We start from the raw sequence: 16525 nt of genomic DNA, 5'->3' as shown, positions 1-16525 counted from the left end.
TTTTCTCTCATCAGTCCATGATCTGGGTAAAACTCTTTCACAATTTTTAATGAAATCCGTCGGGTGTATACCGCCTTTTTTCAAGGGGTCGAACCGCTCCTCTTTCGTCAACAACTCCGAACTATGTGCACAGATTGGCACATAGCTCTGTTTTTCGTCAAGTTTCCTTTCTAATTCCGACACCCTCGTAATCACTTGGCAAGTGGTTGTCGCAAGCGTTTCCACTTCCCTCTTTTTCTCTTCGCAGGTGTTAGCCTGCTTCGTCACTTTGGTATCTACTTCGGATACTAAAGCCTTTAAAGTTTCCACCTTCTGTTGATCCTCTTTTCTCACTAATTGAATTTGTTCCGTCACCTTATTCTCGATGATCGGAGCAACTGCTTCTCCTACACTTTTCTCGATTCTGCTAATTTCGGAATCAAAACGAGTATTTATGCTCGCAATTTCCGCCTGAACGCCTATCATTTCCTGTTTAAGATTACCGATTTCGGTATTAATTACAACAATATCTTCTTTGATTTTATCAACTTTTGTATTAACAACTCCAACATTGTTGTTAACAACATTAATAGCTTTGTTCTGATTGTCTAGCTTTCGTTCAATCTTTTCAGACTGAGCTTCTTGCTTGGCAGACAGAGCTATAATTTCTGCCGATTGACTCTTGATTTCATTAATCAAAACATTCAATAAATCAGTTAAATTCCCGGAGACTACCGGTTTTACTTCCGTAGCTGGTTCCTCTATACATGTTCCCCCGTATTCATCATCAAGGGGTACAGATTTGATTTTCGCTTCCGATTCCGAAAAATTTTCTAAAGTTTGGAATTCCATTTCTGCTCTTTGTTGCGTTTCGGCGGTCGCGTCTTTCATGCTAGCCGCCTGCCCCTGAACAATGGGAACCGCCGTGCGCGTTTCCCACTGTTCGACCGATTGTTCCGTATCCAAGTCTACCAAATTTTGGTAATTGTTGCCTTCACTCATTTTAATAATTTTCAATATAAAAGACAAATCTCAAATGTAATTAGGATTACTCCCACTACTTATTCTCGCTGACGTAACGGCCTGTACGTAACCAGTACTTTGTTACGACATTTGCACCAAAGAAAATTCGTGTCCAGAACAACCTCAAATCTGAAGATTGTCCTGTCACCAGGTCGCCACGTGTAACCTCCCCCTCACTTACCGACCTTAATGACAGTGAAAAATGAAACCGCGTGTACCTAATGGGAGTTTTGGAAAAGCAATCGTCACCGAAGTTAACCTGTCGGTAAAGAGGGAGGAAAGGGTTACATCTAAATGAAAGGAAATGTGCTAATGAAACTGGTGGGAATTAATTTTGAAAAGGGGTAAAGTTAATAAAGAAAGTAAATGTGCGGCCGTTACGTTAACAGTTAACTAGCGGTAATTAGATATTTGAGATTTGGGGGAAATCACGGTCGCCAGTCCTAAGGACAATTACTATAGTAACTGAAAAAGAAAGGATATTACACATATAATTAACACTAGAAGCGTGGCAACTGAAGGTTGACACGTGTAGTGTGAAAACTGAAAGTTTGTCAGAAGTAATAAATTTCACTACACTCTGACTTAATTTAGCAAAAGAATTAATAAAACCGGAAAATCGAAAGTTAATTTAGTGACTGAAGTTAATAGTGAGCTTTCTTTCTGAAGCACATCAAAATCCAGTAAAATACGGTTAGTCTTGGACTACCTCAACAATCATTTCAAAAGCAACTTGACTCTACGCAATTTAGAAACAATGGATTTAACTTTGAACTTGAATTAAATGATTCTGAACTATTAACAATAGTAAAATTTAGTACGTACCAAGCTGAGCTGCAGTCACAGGTAAGCTAAAATATGCTAACAAAACTCGCACTCTAAATTTGTGCTCGTGTAATCTGAATATTGTAGCCAGCTATTAATGCCATAATTGAACTTTGAAATTAAAGCAGTGAAATCTAATCATATTATTTTAATGCTGGCGTTTGAATTTCAACGACACTCGGGTTCATTTCGGAAAAGGAAGGGACCCTGCTTGGCAATGCAATTGGGACAATGAGCAACAAAGGTTCATGCTAAGCTGCTGTAATTTTGCGAGGCAAATGGAACAATTTGAAAAGCTGAGGTCTGCCATACAGTTCTGAAACTTTACGTGCTTTTAGTCTTCCTTGTTGGTTGATTGAAGGTTTGAAGCCGTCGATCGAGGAGGTGGCGACAGTCACTCATTGTCGGCCGTCGCTGTTGCAGAAGCTGGATGTTGGCGCGCCTTCTTCTCGACACGGTCACCAGGCGAAACGGGCTCTTGACGTGCGCCAGCTAATGCTTCCCGTCCGCGACACCATGTCAGAAACTATCATCGCGAGTCGAGCGCAATTACATGCTGCCAAACCCCGAAAGCGCGGCAACTCGCGGGAGCGTCACACAACACCTGCTCCACTCGCTACTCCCGCCAGACTCACTCCGACTCTGCTCAGCCCGCGCTCCACGCGGCAGAGTTAACACTCCCAAAGATCCTACAAACTTTGATTCTTCACACGACCTATCGATGTAATCGTTCGATAGCAGTTTTCCCTAGGCAAGACCCAGCGTAAAAATACAAATACTCTTTACACAACAAACCAATTATACATCGACATAAGTGCATAAATATATATATACAAACAGTAAAACAATTACAATATATAAAGAGACAGAAATGTCATATCTTGAGGTAACAAAACAAGGAAAAAAAATAATAGTACAATAGATGGAAATAGGAGTATATGCATTTCCGGCGTTACACGTGCCCCACATTGTCTGAGGATGTTCGTGTAACGTAAACAGACTCAGAAAATGTCCCAAAAAAGAAACAGCGGAAATGCATATGCTCAAAACATCAACAAAATTTAGCATTCGTCTAATCAAGCATAAATAAATTTCTTTAGACCATAATAATTGAGTGGAGACACTCCTAATCTTATTCCACTCTGTCATCTTGCACAAAATAAAACAGGTTGACAACATATTAAAATTCATAGAAAACATAGAAAATGGTTTAGCTATTCTAAAATTGTCAAAATTCCCAACAGTATCAAGAAATGGAATACTATTTACAAAATTAATCAGAGTACATGGTCATAAAAACAGGTAGATGAAAATACGCAAATTAATAATTAATTACATAGAATACACATTTTTACATAACCCTTTCATAATTAATATTCTCGTCATGGGAGTCAGCTGCAATTTCGGCCTTTGGGCCTTTCTCACGTGGTACTGCAAAATCTAAAAGACTAGAAAGTGAAGTACACAGAGTACTCGTATATACAGCACTACACTAACATGTCATGTAGACATTACAAAATTGGTGAAAATAAATCGCCACTTACGTTTTGCTTCAGCACATGTCATAATTTAAAATCCTCCGACATGCATGCATATTATAGTTTTTTTCATTTATTGTCATTTCATCCCCCTCGCCCCATATGGTGAGGGGGGGGGGGGCTGGGGTGTCAGCAGCACAGTTGCCGCTCTTCAGTCAAGCGAATTAAAAAAGAATGTACAGTGGGAAATATAAACCGAATTTTGGGTCATTTTCTACTTTAAATTCGCGCGTTGTACGAGATTGGAATAGTAGAGAATTGTGAAGGTGGTTCGATGAACCATCTGCCAGACAGTTAAATGTGATTTGCAGAGTATCCATGTGGATGTAGAAGTAGATAAAGACGACACTTGTAGATGTAACCACAACGATAGAGTATTTGGGGTGTAGCTGGGCAAGCAGATGATTCCTGAACAGGGCAAAAGCGTCTGCAATAGTTGCGTGACAACAGTCTGAACAGTTAACTGATCTGTCCTTGTAACATCTACCAGTATGACCTTACCACAACGGTACTGCAAACGGCTGAAAACTAGGGGAAACCATCGCCGTTATTATTCCCGGGGGAAGCAGCTCTACTTTACAGCTTACTGACGATGGTGTCCAGTTAGCAAAACACTGAGTAGGTAAAAGATCTGCCATTCCGATCTACGGACATGGACTATTCAGGAGGATGTCGCTGCAGTCAGGAGAAACAAAACTATCGTTCTACAGGTCGGAGAGTGGCATGTTGAATCCCTTAGACATTTAGGCACGATAGAAAATTTAAAATGATAAATGAATAACATGAATTCAGATATAATCGGCATTCGTTAAGTACGGTGGTGGGAAAACGAGCATCTCTGATCGGATGAATCCAGGGGTATAAAAACAGAATCAAAGACGGGTAATGCAGGAGTGGGTGTAATACTGACTATGTGGGAAATCTACTAGAAACAGCATAGACAAAGCGTTGTAGTAGCCAAGACAGGTGCGAAGCCGACACTACTACGGTAGCACGAGTTTAAGATGGGGTGAATGAAATAACTCAGATGATCAGAGACGAGCATCAAATTGTGATGGTGAACTGGAATTAGATAACCGCCAAAGGATGAGAGGGAAAAACAGTAAAAGAACATCGACAGGGGACAAGAACGCAACGTTAAATTGCCTTGTACAGTTTTGCTCAGAGCATAATTATGGAAGAAGGTTGTATAGTTAAAAGAGATATGGACACTTCTGAAGGTTTCGGATAGCTTGTATAATGATAAGACAAAGCTTGATTTAAACAGAAACATATCCAGGAGTGTACGTGGATTCTGGGAGACACCTCTCCTGTGCCGAACACTTCATGTCAGATTAGCATTGCACCCTACATCCTCCGTTATTTCTCGCACGTATTCCACTCTCAGGCTTCCTGTACGGTTTTTACCCTATACGGCTCCATCTAATGGCATGGAAATTGTTCGCTGATGTAGTAACACACATCCTATCATCCTGTTCCTTCTTCTTATCAATTATCTATATGTCCCTTTCTTCACAGATTCTATGGAGGATGTCCTCATTCCTTATTTTACGAGTCCCCAAATTTTCTACGTACTTCTGTAGCATCGCATATCGCATCTTAAATGCTTCGATTCTCTTCTTTTCTGGTATTCTCACAGTCCGTGATTCGCTATCAGACAATCATGTGCGCCAAACATACATACTCAAAAATTTCTTTCTCAAATCAAGATCAATGTTTGATACTAGCGAGGAATGCTCTCTCATCCCAAATTGTTTTTTATGCTCTCCTTGCTTCGTCCATCATTTTGCTTCCAAACTAGCAGAATTACTTAACGTCGTCTACTTCATACTCCTCATTGCTTTTGTTTTTGTGCTAATTACTCTCAACACGTATTCTATACCCATTAGACTGTTCATTCGTTTCAACATGTCCTGTAATTCTTCTCCACTTTCACAGAGGATAGCAAAGTCATCAGCGAATCTTATCATTGATACCTTTTCACCCTGAGTTTTAATCCCACTTTTGTATCTTCATTTTATTTCTGTCATTGTATAGTTTGTAAGTAGATGTGAAAGATTACAGCCCTGTCTTATACCCTTCTAAGTTGATCACTTCGTTCTTCGTCTTCCATTCTCATTGCTCCCTCTAGTTTCTTGAACAAATTGTGTATTACCTGTCTTTCTCTATAGCTCACTCCTAATTTTCTCAGAATTTCGAACATCTTGCATCATTTTACACTGTCGAACGCTTTCTCCTGGTCGAAAAAAAATCCTGTGAATGTGCCTTCATTTTTCTTCAGTCATACTTTCATTGTCATTCTCAAAGTCATAACTATCTCTCTGGTGCCCTTATCGTTCTGTAGGCTAAACGGATCATTATGTAACAGATACTCAATTTTCTTATCCATTCTTCTGTATGTTATTCTCGTCTGCAACTTGAGAATGCACGTTATTTGAACGCAAGCCTTTCAAAACTCTATTAAACTAACAGTAGATCCCTTATATCTTCCATATCGGTCTCCATTTCTTCCTCAGTCACGTCATCAGGCAAGTCCTTCTCGCTCCCACTCCCCTCATAAATTCTACATAAAATTGCGCTGTCTAAAGATACCCTTTTTACTAAGTGAATAAGGCCGAAAAGGATAATATAATTACGCGATCTGACTGTCCTTCAAATATTATTCGACGCAGTCGTGCATACTTAGCGGAACGGATATTCTCTGGCATCTGAAATGATGTACTGTTCTTAACTGAACAAATTTCTCACCACTGAATGTAATCTTTGATACCGTAAGTATAATTTAGAGTACTCCCAGTGGTAAAGACGTGTATCACATCGCGGGTGCAATGGTGACTCATAAAACATGACTATTCGTACCTGATAATACTTCGTTCTCACAAAACATTGTATCAGTATGGCGAACAGCAGCTAGTCTAGAATTCTCGAGGCAAACATACAAATTGTTAAAACAATAAAAATCTTTACTGGCCATGCAGTTCGTACGACATGATAAGTGGTTATCGTGGAATTAATGATTGAGCTGAAGGGACAAGATCATTTCTCTTATTATTCCTGTACGTCATAATGTAAATCGGTTTGGCTATAGATGACAGATGAATCGCAATACGACGGCTATGGAGTGAGCTGCACATCAAACCAACCTCACCGTGCAATGTGCATGACAGCAAAAGTTTGGCATTCAAAAGTTGTTGCACTGTTAGTTAGTTAAGCCCATCCACCCCGGCAGGTTATAAAACTTCGGATGGGTTAAATCGCTTTTAACGATGGCTATTCGGAAAGTAAGGAACAATAGGTCGCGAAATGGAAACCGCAGTGAAAAAGAAAACTGTTTCATCTGCAATAGTTAGCTACAACTTACAGCTACTTGTCTCCATAGTCGCCGATCCGACTTAGACGTTTATTGTAGCGTTGTACCACCTTTCCAATACCCACATTATAGAAGACAGCCGCCAGTGCATTCCGCAAATTCTCTACGCTGGCCTACAGCTCGTTGTCTGTGCCGAAATGTTGTCTTCATAGCCAGAGGGTCATTTGAGCAGAGATGAAACTCAGAGGGAGACAACTACGGGCTGTATTGCGGGTAATCAAACATTTCCAATTGAAAACGATGCAGGAGCATCTTCGTTGCCCCCGCAGAATGCGGCCGAAAATTGTCTTGAAGAAAACGCACGACAGTTCTGTAATGTTGACTGCATAGCTTCAGGCGAAATTTCTCACCAGGCCCTCGTACTTGCCGGGACACACTATTGTTCTAGGTATCTTTATGTGCTCCCTGTGTGCTCAGAACTAAAAAGAACGACGTAACGCGATCGACGGGCATTCTAGAGACATTGCCCAACACACCTGTGCAAAAAAACTTCATCGGATTTTCACTGTGGCTTCCATTTCGCAGCCGGCCGGAGTGGCCGACCGGTTCTAGGCGCTACAGTCTAGCACCGCGCGACCGCTACGGCCGCAGGTTCGAATCCTGCCTCGGGCATGGATGTGTGTGATCTCCTTAGGTTAGTTAGGTTTAAGCAGCTCTAAGTTCTAGGGGACTGATGACCACAGCAGTTAAGTCCCATAGAGCTTAGAGCCATTTTCCGCGACCGATCGTTCCTTACTTTCCGAATAACACTCGTATTGTCCTGAGGCCAAAAACCGCATAAAAAGCAACAATGATATCGATTTTTCACTGTAGTGAGACTGGCGCAAGTCATATTCATTAAACTGTCCACCTTTTTCTGCCACAAGTTGAAATCGAGAAACAGCATGTTCCACAACAGATCGGAGAATCTCGGGGGTCAGGTTCGGCATGTGTTGCGCAATGCGTGTCTTGCATTCAGCTACGTTTGTAAGCGAAACACCGAAGAGCACAACATCTTTCAGATAACTCCACAGCCAAATTTCACACGGATTAAGATCATTTGATGTGTACGGCCAGGCTGTAGGGAAATTGGGACAGATAATTCTAGCATTTCCAAAATGCGTCTGCAGTAGCTGCTTCAATGGCTGTGCAATATGTGAAGGAGCGTCATCTTGCATAAAAATGATCGTACTCGCATATCCAAGCTGTTGAAAGATTGAAATGACGTTGGTGCTCAGAAGACTGTCATAGCGTTCAGTAGTGTCGCTACAGGCTACGGAACTCCAGGACTCAATTCCTCGAAAAAGTACGGCTCTACTGTAAATGGCCGGCCGGAGTGGCCGTGCGGTTCTAGGCGCTACAGTCTGGAGCCGAGCGACCGCTACGGTTCGAATCCTGACTCGGGCATGGATGTGTGTGATGTCCTTAGGTTAGTTAGGTTTGATTAGTTCTAAGTTCTAGGCGACTGATGACCTCAGAATTAAGTCGCATAGTGCTCAGAGCCATTTGAACAATTTTTTACTGTTAAAGATGCCGTCAGCCCGCGCAACTGAGTCACGTTTACAGAATGAAGTGGTACTGGCTGACCTGCGAGAGGATTTTCCGTTGCCCGTATTCTGCAGTTCTCTTTATTGACATGTCCTTCTGTCCACATTGACGTGTCCTTCGAGATGTAAATGGGCTTCGTCTGTCCACTTCCAAGTAAGCAAGAAATTCAAGAGCAAACGTTTGTCTTGCAACTTCAGAACATGGGGAATTTTGTGTAGACGGACCTGTAGGAAGATTCGTAGAATTTTGTACTTCATGTTCACAAGCATGTCCAAAGTTCGAATATTACTAATTACGTGGAAGAGAACGGTCTACTGGCACACAGTCAAAACGGATTTTTCGTAGTAACTGACGGAAAGTCATCGAGTAAAACAGAAGCGACTTCTGGTGATGTACAACGCAGCCGACGGTTCGAAACCCATTAAGATCAAGACCTGTATCCTAGCCTGCATTGTTAGCCCGCTCTTTTGTTGGCTGTTCTCACTGTTTTGATCTTACAGCGCGCAGTGTGGTGTTGATTGGATGACTGTGCTCATTTGATCGCCATGGGCGGGGGGTTACTGATCCGCGAGAGAGCGATCGAAAGGAAACAGAAAAACAGAATGAGATTTAGAGCTGCGAAAACTAAAAGGCAGCATGAAAAGGATGCTCAGTGAGCAATAACACCTGATATGCTTCACGAACGATCATTTTCATTAAAATTTGTAGCTTCGGTGCATTGATGAACTGTGTGGGAAAACTGCGTTAATGCACGTTTTTATACTTTGATTGAGCTTTAATATCCATTGCTATGACATGAAGAGACGTATTTCATTCTAGGTACATCAGTCGAAATCCACAGCTGCGTTGTAATCACAAAGAAGGCAGATTCAAGACTGTATTGAAGAGTGTATTCTACCTCACCAGGGCAAAAAATAAAGTTTGCAGCGCACCCAGCAAAGTGGAACAAGATCGCTGACTCAGTTATATGATGAAAGATTTCCAACAACCAAGAAGAACTGCAAAGCATTACGCAGGACAGGGCACTCGAAGTTCCACTGTTGTGCCATATGAGGTATGTTACAGTGTGGTTCATACACTGAAGAGCCAATGAAACTGGCGCACATAACCAATATCGTGTAGGGCCCCGGCGAGAAAATGGTAGTGCTGCAACAAGACGTGGCATGGACTCGACTAATGTCTGACCTGCTGCTGGAGGGAAATGACACCATGAATCCTGCAGGGCAGTCCATAAATCCTTAAGAGTACAAGGGGGTGGAGAACTATTCTGAACAGCACATTGCAAGGCATCCTAGATATGCTCAATAATATTCGTGTCTGGGGAGTTTGGTGGCCTGTGGAAGTGTTTAAACTCAGAAGGATGCTCCTGGAGCCACTATATAGCAATTCTAGACGTATGGTGTGTCGCATTGTCCTGCTGGAGTTGCCGAAGTCCGTCGGAATGCACAATGGACATGAATGGAAGCAGGTGATCAGACAGGATGCTGAGGTACTTGTCAGAGTCGTATCTAGACATATCAGGGGTCCCTTATCACTTCAACCGCACCCGCCCCACACCATTACAGAGCCTTCTCCAGCTTCAACAATCCCCTGCTGACATGCAGGGTCCATGGATTCGTGAGGCTGTCTCCATACCCGTACACGTCCATCCGCTCGACACAATTTGAAGCGAGACTCGTTCGACCAGACTACGCGTTTCCAGTGATAAACGGTCCAGTGTCGTTGTTGACGGGATCAGGCGAATTGTAAAGCTTTGTGTGGTGCAGTCATCAAGGGTACACGAGGGGGCGTTGGGCTCCGAAGGCCCATATGATGATGTTTCGTTGAAAGGTTCGCACGCTGACACTTGTTGATAGCCCAGCACGAAATATGCAGTAATTTGCGGAAGGGTTGCACTTCTGTCACGTTGAACGATTCTTTTCAGTCGCCGTTGGTCCTGTGCTTGCAGGGTTTTGCTTCCGGCCCCGGCGATATCGGAGATTTGTGTTTTACCGGACTCCTGATATCCACGGTACAGTTGTGAAATGGTGGTGCGGAAAAATCCCCACTTCACTGCTACCCCGGAGATGGTCGTCCCATCGCCCATGCGCCGACTTTAACACACGTTCAGACCCACATGAATCTTGATAACCTGTCATCGTAGCAGAAAATAACCGACCTAACAATTGGGCCATACACTTGTTGTCTTGTATGGACGTTGCCGACCGCAGCGCCGTATTCAGCCTCCTTACATATCTCTGTATTTGAATATCCATGCCTATACGAGTTTCTTTTGCGCTTCGGTGTAATACTGCTACTAAAGCGTTAAATTATTTTGCTGTTTTTGAGATGTCATTCTCACTCTGCAGTAAAGAGCTGAATAAGTCATTATTGTAGAACAATAACAGTCTGACGCCTGCTCCTTCTCTTGCACGAGGAAGGAGGACTAACAGCAAGAGTGAAACACATCGATCTACCACCGAAGTGTTAATAACTTCATTTTCTTACGTCATAATGGCAACACCAAAATCAGTAAATAAACTGAAATGAACGTTTTAGACCGTTTTGCGTGAAAACATGATTGGATAAAAACGTAGTTTGTTCGGTGTATTGGTTCAAAACGTATTGTGTGCAATTTCAAAATTAAAATGACGGCTTCATGCACTGGGAAACGATTTCAGTCAGGACTATTTCTGGAATATAATCTAAATACTTTACACTCAGTCGCAAAAGTATTCGGACAGTGGGAAGTTTCACAATGAGAACTCGAGAAACACAGACTATGAAACCCAAACATATTTATTAGCAACATTGTAAGTAGGTTAGGTTCTTATATTGGTAACGCCGCCGCCACGTAGCGCTCTCTGTATGAAAATGAAAATCACTGGCTGTGCTGTGTGCAGTCTGTGGGTAGTTTGCATTGTTGTCTGCCATTGTAGTGTTGGGCAGCGGCAGCTGGATGTGAACAGCGCGTAGCGTTGCGCAGTTGGAGGTGAGCCGCCAGCAGTGGTGGATGTGGGGAGAGAGATGGCGGAGTTTTGAAATTTGTCATGAACTGCTATATTTATATATGATGATATCAAGGTAAATACATTGTTTGTTCTCTATTAATATCTTTCATTTGCTAACTATCCCTATCAGTAGTTAGTGCGTTCCGTAGTTTGAATCTTTTATTTAGCTGGCAGTAGTGGCACTCGCTGTATTGCAGTAGCTTGAGCAGCGAAGATTTTTGTGAGGTAAGTGATTTGTGAAAGGTATAGTTTAATGTTAGTCAGGGCCATTCTTTTGTAGGGAATTTTGAAAGTCAGATTGCGTTGCGCTAAAAAATATTGTGTGTCAGGTTAAGCACAGTCATGTATAATTGATCAAAAGGGGACGTTTCATATGTCGACCCTTAGCCGAGGATACCTCACTGGAATCTTCTGATTTTTTGTTGTAGTTTGTGTAATTAGTGTAGATTTTGTTTATTGCTAGCTCGTAATTGTAGAGAAAATCTCCTTTGTAGTTGCAGTCTTTCATTGTTGTACAGTAAAACAATTGGGGCATGCATGTAGATTTGCACCAAGTATTTCGCAGCTGCAATTAACTAGATATTATTTTCAGTGTTATGTTAATGTGTTCTCTTATTTTTGCTCTTCAAATTGTGCTTTTCTGTGTTGTCGTGTGAAATATTGTGACAATAATGGCGTGTGAGAAACGTAATACTAGGCTCCAAAGTAAACTGAGAAATGACAGTGAAAATGAAAGCAGTGTGTTAGCGCCACCGAGTAATGAATTAACTGATGTTCAAAGTAGTAATTTGGTAATTGTGCATAGGGAAATGGAGCGGGCTGCAAACAATGGTGTAGACAGTGAAACAGGTAGTGAACAGGGAAGCATTATCGATCGATCGGTCGGCAACAGCTCGCCTCAGGAATCCGAAATGACAGGACACAATTTCGCAAATACTGTAGATTCAGGTTTTGGGTTATCACCGTTTTCTCAAATAAGTCAAGACGGATTTTCTGCTTGTCAAAATGTGAATGTTGCCGGTGCAAATGCACTGCCGAAAAGCGTAGAGAAACAGATTCCAGACACTAATACATTATTATTGCAATTAATGCAACAAATGGAACAAAATCAGAGACAAATGGGACAAAATCTTAAAAAGTTAGACACAGTGGAACAAAATCTCAAAAAGTTAGACACAGTGGAACAAAATCTCAAAAAGTTAGACACAATGGAACAAAATCTTCAAAAGTTAGACACTACACTTGAACAAACACGTGAAGATTTAACCACTGAGTTACATAACATCGAATCGAAATGTCAAAAGGTCTGTAATGACGTAAAAACACAAATTTGTGAGCATTTCCAACCTATTTTTTCGCGTCATGAAAATGTATTACAGAATCACGAAGCAGCCATAAAAGAACATCAAACTATTGTTCATGAAAATCATGAGCAAACTATTGTTCATGAAAATCATGAGACCTTGCAAGCTAAAATTGACTCAGTTGCATCTACCGATTCGGTTACGCAACTTGCAAGAACTCAGGAAAACTTAAAGGACACAGTAGATACCCTGAAAATTGGTTCAGAAAGACACATAGAGGAAATAAGTACACTATCGGAGAAAGTAGCCGAACTTTCGGATCAGGTCACTAACTTATCTACAAAGGTAGATGATGATCTGAATGACACAAGACCCGTAGCCTTCACTGACACAGAAGAGTATGAACAAATAAGAAAATTCAAACAAAATCAAAATCAAATCAATACACAGTACAAAAGAGAAATCTGGGAAGTACAAGATCAGTTGGCGCAGGTAATACAAGAATTACGTATTTCAGAGGACACTCGCGCTCCAATACGGGAAGAGGGACATAGAAATACGGAACAACCACAAAATAATAACACAGGACACTTCGGAAATTATGAAAGAAATTGGCAAGGCGCATTGGATTTTGAGATGGAACCGCCGAAACAAAGTAACAATGACCGACATGCGACTCGCCGACATGACGATTTTGACTATAAGCTGTTCATTACTACACGTAAATTCAAAACATTTAAGAATTCTGGCAACGACATACATCCACAAGCATGGCTCCATCAATTCTCTCATTGTTTTCCTCCCAACTGGTCGTTAGAACACAGATTAGAATTTATGTGTGGCTACTTGGAGAATGAACCAGCTGTAAGAATGCGATCGGTAATTCACGATTGCCACAGTGAAGGAGAGTTTTACCATGCCTTCCTCTCAGCATATTGGTCTCAAGCTACAAAAGACCGAGTAAAACATGGCATCATAATGATGAAACATTTCGAACAATCTGAATTTTCCAGTCTTGTGAAATATTTTGAAGACATGTTGCATAAGAATCAGTATCTTTCAAACCCATACAGCCCCTCAGAACTCATCCGCATTTGCTTACTCAAATTGCCTGAACATTTACGACATATTATTTTAGCAGGACGTTGTAAAGAAGACATTGAGGCTTTTCAGGGACTGTTACAAGAACTGGAAATTGACACAGACAGTCGCAGGATGCGAAAACAGGAAAACAATCACTACAGGTCACTTCCGTCACAATTCTGTGACGACAGAAACAATAACTGGACACGACAGGTCTATTCTTACAACGCAAATCGTGACCAAAATAGACACCACCCGTACGACAACCGTTGGCAGAGTAGTAATAATTACAGGGAAAGATCACCTCTCCGCGGTAGTGACTATCACAGAGACAATCAGAGAAACAGACAATATGGGAACGAAAATAATTATTATTACGGGAGACAGAATAACTTTAGACGCAACGGTCCAGCGCACAGTTACGATTCAGGGAGAAATTCTTCACCACTTAACCGACAAGAAAGAAACTACAGGAACTACCGACATGACGACAGACGATGTGATCATAACGACAGACCTGAATTGCATCAGAACTGGCGGGATTCAAACAGAGCAGGGCCTTCTCGTCACGGTGAATTTGTGGAAGTTAGGCCTCCTAATCCCAGTAACGACGCGCGGCAACAAAGAGACAGACAATGACTCGCACCGCAGGCACCCACGTGCGCCAGGTGGCTCAGAGAAAAATAACATAGACGCTAACCTTGAGAAAAATTCCAGTATACTTTACCAACGTATACCGCATGACAATTGCATTCAAGTTCAAACTCTGAGTACTATGAAGAGTAAAGGATTGCACCACACTTCACATGTAAAACTGCTTATTGAGAGATAATCTGCTTGTCTTTGCCATAAAACTCTTAACTTCACATTTCTAGTATGCATTGTGAGACTTAGAAACTGTTAACATGTAACAATGTTTGAAGTTAAATATCCAATCAAGAACCAAGAGAACTTATTTAAACAGAAATTACGAATGCATTGTTATAATGAACAGACGACACAGTGTTGTATTTGTACATTCTTGCTTGTTAGTTGCACGATTACGTAACGACTATCAGGCTTACATACTTAGGACACATACTGGTACTGCTAATGAGATTTTAATGCAACATTTTGGTTTACTTGAAAATACATTCTGGGTTTAAAGTACTTTCTGTGAGATACCAGACGACACAGTGGTTAGTTTATGTGACAACTACACGGTTTTATCACGACGCTACTAATGAGTGAAAATTTACAATGTTGCTTTTGCAGTGTTTCTGTTTTATATCTGCACAGTTTTCTGTTTTATTCTGGAAAGTAAAACAGGTTTTAATAGTAACTTTTGTAGTATAGCTACAATGAGACTGCCTTTTCCGTAGCACAACAATACGTTACAGTACAGTACTTTCTTCATCACGGCAATAAGCGTAATAACTAAGACATTTATACGCAAAGCATTTCACTTTTGTGTATTATGAGGTAAGTACATTGACTTCTGCAGAACTTAGCTTTCGGAGGACGATAACTACGACACTTCCACACAGATTATGTTGCAACAAGACGCACATTTAGCGCTACAGTACACGTATTTGAGTGATTAATTTTGTACTTAAAACATTTATTTTTAAAGATTTTTTGAATTACAAAGAAAGTTTTCCGTGATACATTTCATTCCATTGCTGTAATCTGTAACACCTGAGGGTATAATTACATTAATCCTCAGGGGGGTACACGCTTACTTTGTGTACCATGCGTGTGGCAACCACAAGGAACCCTAGCTAATATGGTATATGCTTATACAACTTTACACATCAGTACCATATTTCTCTAACACACAAATTACACAGCTATCTGATCATTTAACTGAGAGATAAACATTTTTTTACTACATCAGTGACACATGTTTACGCAATACACAGTTGGGTAACTTCACACTTATGAAACTGTATTTTGTCTGTACTTTGTAAACTGTTCATATTTTTTCGGAACCATTGTGATACTATGAGAGCTTTGAATGATATATTTGGTAAGGGAGCATGATTTTAAAATACGTTTGAGGTAGATGACACTATTGAAATGAGCAGAGAATTTTTTTTAGGTTTTGAAATTATTGGAGGAAGCTACGACGATTTTGAGAATTGACAGATGTTATGATATTATTACGACGACGATGTGTACTATGCTGTTGAGATATGTTTATGATCAATAAGATGATGCTACCGTATATGAGGAATAAGAAGTATGTTGGAAACCAAGAATCGTACTTTAAGAGTTATGAAATGTGCGTAAATGCGTGACTGTATCACAATGCTGACGAATATTTTATTTGGACACTTATATTTATAGGATTTTCTTTCTACAGATTTGCAATGCTAATTCTTGACCTGTGAAATATTTTTATGTGAGACTGTCACTGTAGCGGAAACTGCTGTCGTAAATATTTCCGTAAGAAAGTTAAGTGACCACCTGCACGTAATGCGTCGCGGGCACCCACCTGGGCGACAACCGCCCGAAAAAAAGCCATTAGCCTTTCAGCGGCACAGGTAGAAAAAAAAAAGGGAGGCCATTATCCCGGCTATTGACGTTCCTTTGTAGAAAGCATCGCAAATATTACACGCTCATTACCTGCAAACATATGGTTACTCGTACTTTGTGCTAATTACTGAAATGCTTATGAATTGATGGGAAATATTCGTACATCTGCACACCTGATTATGTCAAGTGTCTTTCTACGAGAGTTGAGAGCTACTGACTTACGAAACGCCACATGACTATTGAATGATATTTTTATGCTTTGGTTTGCGTAATTGCTTATTTCACTTGACATCTGTTTTCCAGCTGTGTTGCAGCATTGGTTTCATAAAATAAAATTAAATGCATTTGCTAATGTGAACACTTTCTGTC

This window comes from Schistocerca piceifrons, chromosome 1 (genome assembly GCF_021461385.2).
Source record: "Schistocerca piceifrons isolate TAMUIC-IGC-003096 chromosome 1, iqSchPice1.1, whole genome shotgun sequence".
NCBI lineage: Eukaryota > Metazoa > Arthropoda > Insecta > Orthoptera > Acrididae > Schistocerca > Schistocerca piceifrons.
The sequence above is the reverse complement of the archived record's forward strand: the minus strand, read 5'-3'. Positions refer to the sequence as shown.